A 14,433-nucleotide genomic window follows, 5' to 3' on the forward strand; every position below is an offset into this window, starting at 1 on the left:
TGCAGTTTCTACAGAAAGAGTGTTTCAGAAAGGCTCAATCAAAAGTAAGGTTCAACTCTGTTAGTTGAATGCACAGAACAGAAAGAAGTTTCATACAATGCTTCTGTGTAGTTTATATTTGAACATATTCTTTTTTCCACTATTACCCACTTAGCGCTACGAATGTCCAGTTGCATTTTCTACAGACTGAGTGTTTCAAAACTGCTCAATCAAAATTATGGTTTAACTCTGTTAGCTGAATGCTCAGATCAGAAAGAAGTTTCACAGAATGCTTCTGTGTAGTTTATATTTGAATATATTCCTTTTTCCACTACTACTCTCTTAGCGCTCCAAATGTCCAGTTGCATTTTCTACAGAAAGAGTGTTCAGATCTGCTCAATCAAAAGTATGGTTTAACTCTGTTAGCTGAATGCACAGATCAGAAAGAAGTTTCACAGAATGATTCTGTGTAGTTTATATTTGGAGACATTCCTTTTTCCACTATTACCCTCTTAGCGCTCCGAATGTCCACTTGCATTTTCTACAGAAAGAGTGTTTCAGAACGGCTCAATCAAAACTAAGATTCAACTCTTTTAGTTGAACAAACAGAACAGAAAGAAGTTTCACACAATTCTTCTGTGTAGTTTTTATTTGTAGACATTCTTTTTCCCAATATAGGCCTCCTAGCGCTCAGATTGTCCAATTGCAGTTTCTACAGAAAGAGTGTTTCAGAACGGCTCAATCAAAAGTAAGGTTCAACTCTGTTAGTTGAATGCACAGAACAGAAAGAAGTTTCATACAATGCTTCTGTGTAGTTTATATTTGAACATATACTTTTTTCCACTATTACCCACTTAGCGCTACGAACGTCCAGTTGCATTTTCTACAGACAGAGTGTTTCAAAACTGCTCAATAAAAAGTATGGTTTAACTCTGTTAGCTGAATGCTCAGATCAGAAAGAAGTTTCACAGAATGCTTCTGTGTAGTTTATATTTGAATATATTCCTTTTTCCACTACTACTCTCTTAGCGCTCCAAATGTCCAGTTGCATTTTCTACAGAAAGAGTGTTCAGATCTGCTCAATCAAAAGTATGGTTTAACTCTGTTAGCTGAATGCACAGATCAGAAAGAAGTTTCACAGAATGATTCTGTGTAGTTTATATTTGGAGACATTCCTTTTTCCACTATTACCCTCCTAGCGCTCCGAATCTCCACTTGCATTTTCTACAAAAAGAGTGTTTCATAACTGCTCAATCAAGAATATGTTTTATCTCTGTTAACTGAATTTACAGATCAGAAATAAGTTTCACAGAATGCATCTGTGTAGTTTTTATTTGAAGATATTCTTTTTCCCAATGTAGGCCTCTTAGCGCTTAGCATGTCCAATTGCAGTTTCTACAGAAAGAGTGTTTCAGAACGGCTCAATCAAAAGTAAGGTTCAACTCTGTTAGTTGAATGCACAGAACAGAAAGAATTTTCACAGAATGCTACTGTGTAGTTTATATTTGAATATATTCCTTTTTCCACTACTACCCTCTTAGCGCTCCGAATGTCCACTTGCATTTTCTACAGAAAGAGTGTTCAGAACTGCGCAATCAAAAGTATGGTTTAACTCTGTTAGCTTAATGAACATATCAGTAATAAGTTTCACACAATGCTTCTGTGTAGTTTTTATTTGAAGATATTATTTTTCCCAATATGGGCCTCCTAGCGCTCAGAATGTCCAATTGCAGTTTCTACAGAAAGAGTGTTTCAGAACGGCTCAATCAAAAGTAAGGTTCAACTGTGTTAGTTGAATGCACAGAACAGAAAGAAGTTTCATACAATGCTTCTGTGTAGTTTATATTTGAACATATTCTTTTTTCCACTATTACCCACTTAGCGCTACGAATGTCCAGTTGCATTTTCTACAGACAGAGTGTTTCAAAACTGCTCAATCAAAAGTATGGTTTAACTCTGTTAGCTGAATGCTCAGATCAGAAAGAAGTTTCACAGAATGCTTCTGTGTAGTTTATATTTGAATATATTCCTTTTTCCACTACTACGCTCTTAGCGCTCCAAATGTCCAGTTGCATTTTCTACAGAAAGAGTGTTCAGATCTGCTCAATCAAAAGTATGGTTTAACTCTGTTAGCTGAATGCACAGATCAGAAGGAAGTTTCACCGAATGATTCTGTGTAGTTTATATTTGAAGACATTCCTTTTTCCACTATTACCCTCTTAGCGCTCTGAATCTCCACTTGCATTTTCTACAAAAAGAGTGTTTCATAACTGCTCAATCAAAAATATGTTTTATCTCTGTTATCTGAATTTACAGATCAGAAATAAGTTTCACAGAATGCATCTCTGTAGTTTTTATTTGAAGATATTCTTTTTCCCAATGTAGGCCTCTTAGCGCTTAGCATGTCCAACTGCAGTTTCTACAGAAAGAGTGTTTCAGAACGGCTCAATCAAAAGTAAGGTTCAACTCTGTTAGTTGAATGCACAGAACAGAAAGAATTTTCACAGAATGCTACTGTGTAGTTTATATTTGAATATATTCCTCTTTCCACTATTACCCTCTTAGCGCTCCGAATGTCCCCTTGCATTTTCTACAGAAAGAGTGTTCAGAACTGCGCAATCAAAAGTATGGTTTAACTCTGTTAGCTTAATGAACATATCAGAAATAAGTTTCACACAATGCTTCTGTGTAGTTTTTATTTGAAGATATTATTTTTCCCAATAGAGGCCTCTTAGCGCTCAGAATGTCCAATTGCAGTTTCTACAGAAAGAGTGTTTCAGAACGGCTCAATCAAAAGTAAGGTTCAACTCTGTTAGTTGAATGCACAGAACAGAAAGAAGTTTCATACAATGCTTCTGTGTAGTTTATATTTGAACATATACTTTTTTCCACTATTACCCACTTAGCGCTACGAACGTCCAGTTGCATTTTCTACAGACAGAGTGTTTCAAAACTGCTCAATGAAATGTATGGTTTAACTCTGTTAGCTGAATGCTCAGATCAGAAAGTAGTTTCACAGAATGCTTCTGTGTAGTTTATATTTGAATATATTGCTTTTTCCACTACTACTCTCTTAGCGCTCAAAATGTCCAGTTGCATTTTCTACAGAAAGAGTGTTCAGATCTGCTCAATCAAAAGTATGGTTTAACTCTGTTAGCTGAATGCACAGATCAGAAAGAAGTTTCACAGAATGATTCTGTGTAGTTTATATTTGGAGACATTCCTTTTTCCACTATTACCCTCTTAGCGCTCCGAATCTCCACTTGCATTTTCTACAGAAAGAGTGTTTCAGAACGGCTCAATCAAAACTAAGATTCAACTCTTTTAGTTGAACAAACAGAACAGAAAGAAGTTTCACACAATTCTTCTGTGTAGTTTTTATTTGTAGACATTCTTTTTCCCAATATAGGCCTCCTAGCGCTCAGAATGTCCAATTGCAGTTTCTACAGAAAGATTGTTTCAGAACGGCTCAATCAAAAGTAAGGTTCAACTCTGTTAGTTGAATGCACAGAACAGAAAGAAGTTTCATACAATGTTTCTGTGTAGTTTATATTTGAACATATTCTTTTTTCCACTATTACCCACTTAGCGCTACGAATGTCCAGTTGCATTTTCTACAGACAGAGTGTTTCAAAACTGCTCAATCAAAAGTATGGTTTAACTCTGTTAGCTGAATGCTCAGATCAGAAAGAAGTTTCACAGAATGCTTCTGTGTAGTTTATATTTGAATATATTCCTTTTTCCACTACTACGCTCTTAGCGCTCCAAATGTCCAGTTGCATTTTCTACAGAAAGAGTGTTCAGATCTGCTCAATCAAAAGTATGGTTTAACTATGTTACCTGAATGCACAGATCAGAAAGAAGTTTCACCGAATGATTCTGTGTAGTTTATATTTGAAGACATTACTTTTTCCACTATTACCCTCTTAGCGCTCCGAATCTCCACTTGCATTTTCTACAAAAAGAGTGTTTCATAACTACTCAATCAAAAATATGTTTTATCTCTGTTAACTGAATTTACAGATCAGAAATAATTTTCACAGAATGCATCTGTGTATTTTTTATTTGAAGATATTCTTTTTCCCAACGTAGGCCTCTTAGCGCTTAGCATGTCCAATTGCAGATTCTACAGAAAGAGTGTTTCAGAACGGCTCAATCAAAAGTAAGGTTCAACTCTGTTAGTTGAATGCACAGAACAGAAAGAATTTTCACAGAATGCTACTGTGTAGTTTATATTTGAATATATTCCTCTTTCCACTATTACCCTCTTAGCGCTCCGAATGTCCACTTGCATTTTCTACAGAAAGAGTGTTCAGAACTGCGCAATCAAAAGTATGGTTTAACTCTGTTAGCTTAATGAACATATCAGAAATAAGTTTCACACAATGCTTCTGTGTAGTTTTTATTTGAAGATATTATATTTCCCAATAGAGGCCTCTTAGCGCTCAGAATGTCCAACTGCAGTTTCTACAGAAAGAGTGTTTCAGAACGGCTCAATCAAAAGTAAGGTTCAACTCTGTTAGTTGAATGCACAGAACAGAAAGAAGTTTCATACAATGCTTCTGTGTAGTTTATATTTGAACATATACTTTTTTCCACTATTACCCACTTAGCTCTACGAACGTCCAGTTGCATTTTCTACAGACAGAGTGTTTCAAAACTGCTCAATCAAAAGTATGGTTTAACTCTGTTAGCTGAATGCTCAGATCAGAAAGAAGTTTCACAGAATGCTTCTGTGTAGTTTATATTTGAATATATTCCTTTTTCCACTACTACTCTCTTAGCGCTCAAAATGTCCAGTTGCATTTTCTACAGAAAGAGTGTTCAGATCTGCTCAATCAAAAGTATGGTTTAACTCTGTTAGCTGAATGCACAGATCCGAAAGAAGTTTCACAGAATGATTCTGTGTAGTTTATATTTGGAGACATTCCTTTTTCCACTATTACCCTCTTAGCGCTCCGAATCTCCACTTGCATTTTCTACAAAAAGAGTGTTTCATAACTGCTCAATCAAAAATATGTTTTATCTCTGTTAACTGAATTTACAGATCAGAAATAAGTTTCACAGAATGCATCTGTGTAGTTTTTATTTGAAGATATTCTTTTTCCCAATATAGGCCTCTTAGCGCTTAGCATGTCCAATTGCAGTTTCTACAGAAAGAGTGTTTCAGAACGGCTCAATCAAAAGTAAGGTTCAACTCTGTTAGTTGAATGCACAGAACAGAAAGTATTTTCACAGAATGCTACTGTGTAGTTTATATTTGAATATATTCCTTTTTCCACTACTACCCTCTTAGCGCTCCGAATGTCCACTTGCATTTTCTACAGAAAGAGTGTTCAGAACTGCGCAATCAAAAGTATGGTTTAACTCTGTTAGCTTAATGAACATATCAGAAATAAGTTTCACACAATGCTTCTGTGTAGTTTTTATTTGAAGATATTATTTTTCCCAATATAGGCCTCTTAGCGCTCAGAATGTCCAATTGCAGTTTCTACAGAAAGAGTGTTTCGGAAAGGCTCAATCAAAATTAAGGTTCAACTCTGTTAGTTGAATGCACAGAACAGAAAGAAGTTTCATACAATGCTTCTGTGTAGTTTATATTTGAACATATTCTTTTTTCCACTATTACCCACTTAGCGCTACGAATGCCCAGTTGCATTTTCTACAGACAGAGTGTTTCAAAACTGCTCAATCAAAAGTATGGTTTAACTCTGTTAGCTGAATGCTCAGATCAGAAAGAAGTTTCACAGAATGCTTCTGTGTAGTTTATATTTGAATATATTCCTTTTTCCACTACTACTCTCTTAGCGCTCCAAATGTCCAGTTGCATTTTCTACAGAAAGAGTGTTCGGATCTGCTCAATCAAAAGTATGGTTTAACTCTGTTAGCTGAATGCACAGATCAGAAAGAAGTTTCACCGAATGATTCTGTGTAGTTTATATTTGGAGACATTCCTTTTTCCACTATTAACCTCTTAGCGCCCCGAATCTCCACTTGCATTTTCTACAGAAAGAGTGTTTCAGAACGACTCAATCAAAACTAAGGTTCAACTCTTTTAGTTGAACAAACAGAACAGAAAGAAGTTTCACACAATTCTTCTGTGTAGTTTTTATTTGTAGACATTCTTTTTCCCAATATAGGCCTCCTAGCGCTCAGAATGTCCAATTGCAGTTTCTACAGAAAGAGTGTTTCAGAACGGCTCAATCAAAAGTAAGGTTCAACTGTGTTAGTTGAATGCACAGAACAGAAAGAAGTTTCATACAATGCTTCTGTGTAGTTTATATTTGAACATATTCTTTTTTCCACTATTACCCACTTGGCGCTACGAATGTCCAGTTGCATTTTCTACAGACAGAGTGTTTCAAAACTGCTCAATCAAAAGTATGGTTTAACTCTGTTATCTGAATGCTCAGATCAGAAAGAAGTTTCACAGAATGCTTCTGTGTAGTTTATATTTGAATATATTCCTTTTTCAACTACTACGCTCTTAGCGCTCCCAATGTCCAGTTGCATTTTCTACAGAAAGAGTGTTCAGATCTGCTCAATCAAAAGTATGGTTTAACTCTGTTAGCTGAATGCACAGATCAGAAGGAAGTTTCACCGAATGATTCTGTGTAGTTTATATTTGAAGACATTCCTTTTTCCACTATTACCCTCTTAGCGCTCTGAATCTCCACTTGCATTTTCTACAAAAAGAGTGTTTCATAACTGCTCAATCAAAAATATGTTTTATCTCTGTTAACTGAATTTACAGATCAGAAATAAGTTTCACAGAATGCATCTCTGTAGTTTTTATTTGAAGATATTCTTTTTCCCAATGTAGGCCTCTTAGCGCTTAGCATGTCCAATTGCAGTTTCTACAGAAAGAGTGTTTCAGAACGGCTCAATCAAAAGTAAGGTTCAACTCTGTTAGTTGAATGCACAGAACAGAAAGTATTTTCACAGAATGCTACTGTGTAGTTTATATTTGAATATATTCCTTTTTCCACTACTACCCTCTTAGCGCTCCGAATGTCCACTTGCATTTTCTACAGAAAGAGTGTTCAGAACTGCGCAATCAAAAGTATGGTTTAACTCTGTTAGCTTAATGAACATATCAGAAATAAGTTTCACACAATGCTTCTGTGTAGTTTTTATTTTAAGATATTATTTTTCCCAATAGAGGCCTCTTAGCGCTCAGAATGTCCAATTGCAGTTTCTACAGAAAGAGTGTTTCAGAAAGGCTCAATCAAAAGTAAGGTTCAACTCTGTTAGTTGAATGCACAGAACAGAAAGAAGTTTCATACAATGCTTCTGTGTAGTTTATATTTGAACATATTCTTTTTTCCACTATTACCCACTTAGCGCTACGAATGTCCAGTTGCATTTTCTACAGACTGAGTGTTTCAAAACTGCTCAATCAAAATTATGGTTTAACTCTGTTAGCTGAATGCTCAGATCAGAAAGAAGTTTCACAGAATGCTTCTGTGTAGTTTATATTTGAATATATTCCTTTTTCCACTACTACTCTCTTAGCGCTCCAAATGTCCAGTTGCATTTTCTACAGAAAGAGTGTTCAGATCTGCTCAATCAAAAGTATGGTTTAACTCTGTTAGCTGAATGCACAGATCAGAAAGAAGTTTCACAGAATGATTCTGTGTAGTTTATATTTGGAGACATTCCTTTTTCCACTATTACCCTCTTAGCGCTCCGAATGTCCACTTGCATTTTCTACAGAAAGAGTGTTTCAGAACGGCTCAATCAAAACTAAGATTCAACTCTTTTAGTTGAACAAACAGAACAGAAAGAAGTTTCACACAATTCTTCTGTGTAGTTTTTATTTGTAGACATTCTTTTTCCCAATATAGGCCTCCTAGCGCTCAGATTGTCCAATTGCAGTTTCTACAGAAAGAGTGTTTCAGAACGGCTCAATCAAAAGTAAGGTTCAACTCTGTTAGTTGAATGCACAGAACAGAAAGAAGTTTCATACAATGCTTCTGTGTGGTTTATATTTGAACATATTCTTTTTTCCACTATTACCCACTTAGCGCTACGAATGTCCAGTTGCATTTTCTACAGACAGAGTGTTTCAAAACTGCTCAATCAAAAGTATGGTTTAACTCTGTTAGCTGAATGCTCAGATCAGAAAGAAGTTTCACAGAATGCTTCTGTGTAGTTTATATTTGAATATATTCCTTTTTCCACTACTACGCTCTTAGCGCTCCAAATGTCCAGTTGCATTTTCTACAGAAAGAGTGTTCAGATCTGCTCAATCAAAAGTATGGTTTAACTCTGTTAGCTGAATGCACAGATCAGAAAGAAGTTTCACCGAATGATTCTGTGTAGTTTATATTTGAAGACATTCCTTTTTCCACTATTACCCTCTTAGCGCTCCGAAACTCCACTTGCATTTTCTACAAAAAGAGTGTTTCAGAACAGCTCAATCAAAAATATGTTTTATCTCTGTTAACTGAATTTACAGATCAGAAATAATTTTCACAGAATGCATCTGTGTAGTTTTTATTTGAAGATATTCTTTTTCCCAATATAGGCCTCTTAGCGCTTAGCATGTCCAATTGCAGATTCTACAGAAAGAGTGTTTCAGAACGGCTCAATCAAAAGTAAGGTTCAACTCTGTTAGTTGAATGCACAGAACAGAAAGAATTTTCACAGAATGCTACTGTGTAGTTTATATTTGAATATATTCCTCTTTGCACTATTACCCTCTTAGCGCTCCGAATGTCCACTTGCATTTTCTACAGAAAGAGTGTTCAGAACTGCGCAATCAAAAGTATGGTTTAACTCTGTTAGCTTAATGAACATATCAGAAATAAGTTTCACACAATGCTTCTGTGTAGTTTTTATTTGAAGATATTATTTTTCCCAATAGAGGCCTCTTAGCGCTCAGAATGTCCAATTGCAGTTTCTACAGAAAGAGTGTTTCAGAACGGCTCAATCAAAAGTAAGGTTCAACTCTGTTAGTTGAATGCACAGAACAGAAAGAAGTTTCATACAATGTTTCTGTGTAGTTTATATTTGAACATATACTTTTTTCCACTATTACCCACTTAGCGCTACGAACGTCCAGTTGCATTTTCTACAGACAGAGTGTTTCAAAACTGCTCAATAAAAAGTATGGTTTAACTCTGTTAGCTGAATGCTCAGATCAGAAAGAAGTTTCACAGAATGCTTCTGTGTAGTTTATATTTGAATATATTCCTTTTTCCACTACTACTCTCTTAGCGCTCAAAATGTCCAGTTGCATTTTCTACAGAAAGAGTGTTCAGATCTGCTCAATCAAAAGTATGGTTTAACTCTGTTAGCTGAATGCACAGATCCGAAAGAAGTTTCACAGAATGATTCTGTGTAGTTTATATTTGGAGACATTCCTTTTTCCACTATTACCCCCTTAGCGCTCCGAATCTCCACTTGCATTTTCTACAAAAAGAGTGTTTCATAACTGCTCAATCAAAAATATGTTTTATCTCTGTTAACTGAATTTACAGATCAGAAATAAGTTTCACAGAATGCATCTGTGTAGTTTTTATTTGAAGATATTCTTTTTCCCAATGTAGGCCTCTTAGCGCTTAGCATGTCCAATTGCAGTTTCTACAGAAAGAGTGTTTCAGAACGGCTCAATCAAAAGTAAGGTTCAACTCTGTTAGTTGAATGCACAGAACAGAAAGAATTTTCACAGAATGCTACTGTGTAGTTTATATTTGAATATATTCCTTTTTCCACTACTACCCTCTTAGCGCTCCGAATGTCCACTTGCATTTTCTACAGAAAGAGTGTTCAGAACTGCGCAATCAAAAGTATGGTTTAACTCTGTTAGCTTAATGAACATATCAGTAATAAGTTTCACACAATGCTTCTGTGTAGTTTTTATTTGAAGATATTATTTTTCCCAATATAGGCCTCTTAGCGCTCAGAATGTCCAATTGCATTTTCTACAGAAAGAGTGTTTCAGAAAGGCTCAATCAAAAGTAAGGTTCAACTCTGTTATTTGAATGCACAGAACAGAAAGAAGTTTCATACAATGCTTCTGTGTAGTTTATATTTGAACATATTCTTTTTTCCACTATTAACCACTTAGCGCTACGAATGTCCAGTTGCATTTTCTACAGACAGAGTGTTTCAAAACTGCTCAATCAAAAGTATGGTTTAACTCTGTTAGCTGAATGCTCAGATCAGAAAGAAGTTTCACTGAATGCTTCTGTGTAGTTTATATTTGAATATATTCCTTTTTCCACTACTACGCTCTTAGCGCTCCAAATGTCCAGTTGCATTTTCTACAGAAAGAGTGTTCAGATCTGCTCAATCAAAAGTATGGTTTAACTCTGTTAGCTGAATGCACAGATCAGAAGGAAGTTTCACCGAATGATTCTGTGTAGTTTATATTTGAAGACATTCCTTTTTCCACTATTACCCTCTTAGCGCTCCGAATCTCCACTTGCATTTTCTACAAAAAGAGTGTTTCATAACTGCTCAATCAAAAATATGTTTTATCTCTGTTAACTGAATTTACAGATCAGAAATAAGTTTCACAGAATGCATCTGTGTAGTTTTTATTTGAAGATATTCTTTTTCCCAATGTAGGCCTCTTAGCGCTTAGCATGTCCAACTGCAGTTTCTACAGAAAGAGTGTTTCAGAACGGCTCAATCAAAAGTAAGGTTCAACTCTGTTAGTTGAATGCACAGAACAGAAAGAATTTTCACAGAATGCTACTGTGTAGTTTATATTTGAATATATTCCTCTTTCCACTATTACCCTCTTAGCGCTCCGAATGTCCACTTGCATTTTCTACAGAAAGAGTGTTCAGAACTGCGCAATCAAAAGTATGGTTTAACTCTGTTAGCTTAATGAACATATCAGAAATAAGTTTCACACAATGCTTCTGTGTAGTTTTTATTTGAAGATATTATTTTTCCCAATAGAGTCCTCTTAGCGCTCAGAATGTCCAATTGCAGTTTCTACAGAAAGAGTGTTTCAGAACGGCTCAATCAAAAGTAAGGTTCAACTCTGTTAGTTGAATGCACAGAACAGAAAGAAGTTTCATACAATGCTTCTGTGTAGTTTATATTTGAACATATTCTTTTTTCCACTATTACCCACTTAGCGCTAAGAACGTCCAGTTGCATTTTCTACAGACAGAGTGTTTCAAAACTTCTCAATCAAAAGTATGGTTTAACTCTGTTAGCTGAATGCTCAGATCAGAAAGAAGTTTCACAGAATGCTTCTGTGTAGTTTATATTTGAATATATTCCTTTTTCCACTACTACGCTCTTAGCGCTCCAAATGTCCAGTTGCATTTTCTACAGAAAGAGTGTTCAGATCTGCTCAATCAAAAGTATGGTTTAACTCTGTTAGCTGAATGCACAGATCAGAAAGAAGTTTCACAGAATGATTCTGTGTAGTTTATATTTGGAGACATTCCTTTTTCCACTATTACCCTCTTAGCGCTCCGAATGTCCACTTGCATTTTCTACAGAAAGAGTGTTTCAGAACGGCTCAATCAAAACTAAGATTCAACTCTTTTAGTTGAACAAACAGAACAGAAAGAAGTTTCACACAATTCTTCTGTGTAGTTTTTATTTGTAGACATTCTTTTTCCCAATATAGGCCTCCTAGCGCTCAGATTGTCCAATTGCAGTTTCTACAGAAAGAGTGTTTCAGAACGGCTCAATCAAAAGTAAGGTTCAACTCTGTTAGTTGAATGCACAGAACAGAAAGAAGTTTCATACAATGCTTCTGTGTGGTTTATATTTGAACATATTCTTTTTTCCACTATTACCCACTTAGCGCTACGAATGTCCAGTTGCATTTTCTACAGACAGAGTGTTTCAAAACTGCTCAATCAAAAGTATGGTTTAACTCTGTTAGCTGAATGCTCAGATCAGAAAGAAGTTTCACAGAATGCTTCTGTGTAGTTTATATTTGAATATATTCCTTTTTCCACTACTACGCTCTTAGCGCTCCAAATGTCCAGTTGCATTTTCTACAGAAAGAGTGTTCAGATCTGCTCAATCAAAAGTATGGTTTAACTCTGTTAGCTGAATGCACAGATCAGAAAGAAGTTTCACCGAATGATTCTGTGTAGTTTATATTTGAAGACATTCCTTTTTCCACTATTACCCTCTTAGCGCTCCGAAACTCCACTTGCATTTTCTACAAAAAGAGTGTTTCAGAACAGCTCAATCAAAAATATGTTTTATCTCTGTTAACTGAATTTACAGATCAGAAATAATTTTCACAGAATGCATCTGTGTAGTTTTTATTTGAAGATATTCTTTTTCCCAATATAGGCCTCTTAGCGCTTAGCATGTCCAATTGCAGATTCTACAGAAAGAGTGTTTCAGAACGGCTCAATCAAAAGTAAGGTTCAACTCTGTTAGTTGAATGCACAGAACAGAAAGAATTTTCACAGAATGCTACTGTGTAGTTTATATTTGAATATATTCCTCTTTGCACTATTACCCTCTTAGCGCTCCGAATGTCCACTTGCATTTTCTACAGAAAGAGTGTTCAGAACTGCGCAATCAAAAGTATGGTTTAACTCTGTTAGCTTAATGAACATATCAGAAATAAGTTTCACACAATGCTTCTGTGTAGTTTTTATTTGAAGATATTATTTTTCCCAATAGAGGCCTCTTAGCGCTCAGAATGTCCAATTGCAGTTTCTACAGAAAGAGTGTTTCAGAACGGCTCAATCAAAAGTAAGGTTCAACTCTGTTAGTTGAATGCACAGAACAGAAAGAAGTTTCATACAATGTTTCTGTGTAGTTTATATTTGAACATATACTTTTTTCCACTATTACCCACTTAGCGCTACGAACGTCCAGTTGCATTTTCTACAGACAGAGTGTTTCAAAACTGCTCAATAAAAAGTATGGTTTAACTCTGTTAGCTGAATGCTCAGATCAGAAAGAAGTTTCACAGAATGCTTCTGTGTAGTTTATATTTGAATATATTCCTTTTTCCACTACTACTCTCTTAGCGCTCAAAATGTCCAGTTGCATTTTCTACAGAAAGAGTGTTCAGATCTGCTCAATCAAAAGTATGGTTTAACTCTGTTAGCTGAATGCACAGATCCGAAAGAAGTTTCACAGAATGATTCTGTGTAGTTTATATTTGGAGACATTCCTTTTTCCACTATTACCCCCTTAGCGCTCCGAATCTCCACTTGCATTTTCTACAAAAAGAGTGTTTCATAACTGCTCAATCAAAAATATGTTTTATCTCTGTTAACTGAATTTACAGATCAGAAATAAGTTTCACAGAATGCATCTGTGTAGTTTTTATTTGAAGATATTCTTTTTCCCAATGTAGGCCTCTTAGCGCTTAGCATGTCCAATTGCAGTTTCTACAGAAAGAGTGTTTCAGAACGGCTCAATCAAAAGTAAGGTTCAACTCTGTTAGTTGAATGCACAGAACAGAAAGAATTTTCACAGAATGCTACTGTGTAGTTTATATTTGAATATATTCCTTTTTCCACTACTACCCTCTTAGCGCTCCGAATGTCCACTTGCATTTTCTACAGAAAGAGTGTTCAGAACTGCGCAATCAAAAGTATGGTTTAACTCTGTTAGCTTAATGAACATATCAGTAATAAGTTTCACACAATGCTTCTGTGTAGTTTTTATTTGAAGATATTATTTTTCCCAATATAGGCCTCTTAGCGCTCAGAATGTCCAATTGCATTTTCTACAGAAAGAGTGTTTCAGAAAGGCTCAATCAAAAGTAAGGTTCAACTCTGTTATTTGAATGCACAGAACAGAAAGAAGTTTCATACAATGCTTCTGTGTAGTTTATATTTGAACATATTCTTTTTTCCACTATTAACCACTTAGCGCTACGAATGTCCAGTTGCATTTTCTACAGACAGAGTGTTTCAAAACTGCTCAATCAAAAGTATGGTTTAACTCTGTTAGCTGAATGCTCAGATCAGAAAGAAGTTTCACTGAATGCTTCTGTGTAGTTTATATTTGAATATATTCCTTTTTCCACTACTACGCTCTTAGCGCTCCAAATGTCCAGTTGCATTTTCTACAGAAAGAGTGTTCAGATCTGCTCAATCAAAAGTATGGTTTAACTCTGTTAGCTGAATGCACAGATCAGAAGGAAGTTTCACCGAATGATTCTGTGTAGTTTATATTTGAAGACATTCCTTTTTCCACTATTACCCTCTTAGCGCTCCGAATCTCCACTTGCATTTTCTACAAAAAGAGTGTTTCATAACTGCTCAATCAAAAATATGTTTTATCTCTGTTAACTGAATTTACAGATCAGAAATAAGTTTCACAGAATGCATCTGTGTAGTTTTTATTTGAAGATATTCTTTTTCCCAATGTAGGCCTCTTAGCGCTTAGCATGTCCAACTGCAGTTTCTACAGAAAGAGTGTTTCAGAACGGCTCAATCAAAAGTAAGGTTCAACTCTGTTAGTTGAATGCACAGAACAGAAAGAATTTTCACA

Source organism: Symphalangus syndactylus, chromosome X (assembly GCF_028878055.3).
Source record: "Symphalangus syndactylus isolate Jambi chromosome X, NHGRI_mSymSyn1-v2.1_pri, whole genome shotgun sequence".
Lineage (NCBI taxonomy): Eukaryota > Metazoa > Chordata > Mammalia > Primates > Hylobatidae > Symphalangus > Symphalangus syndactylus.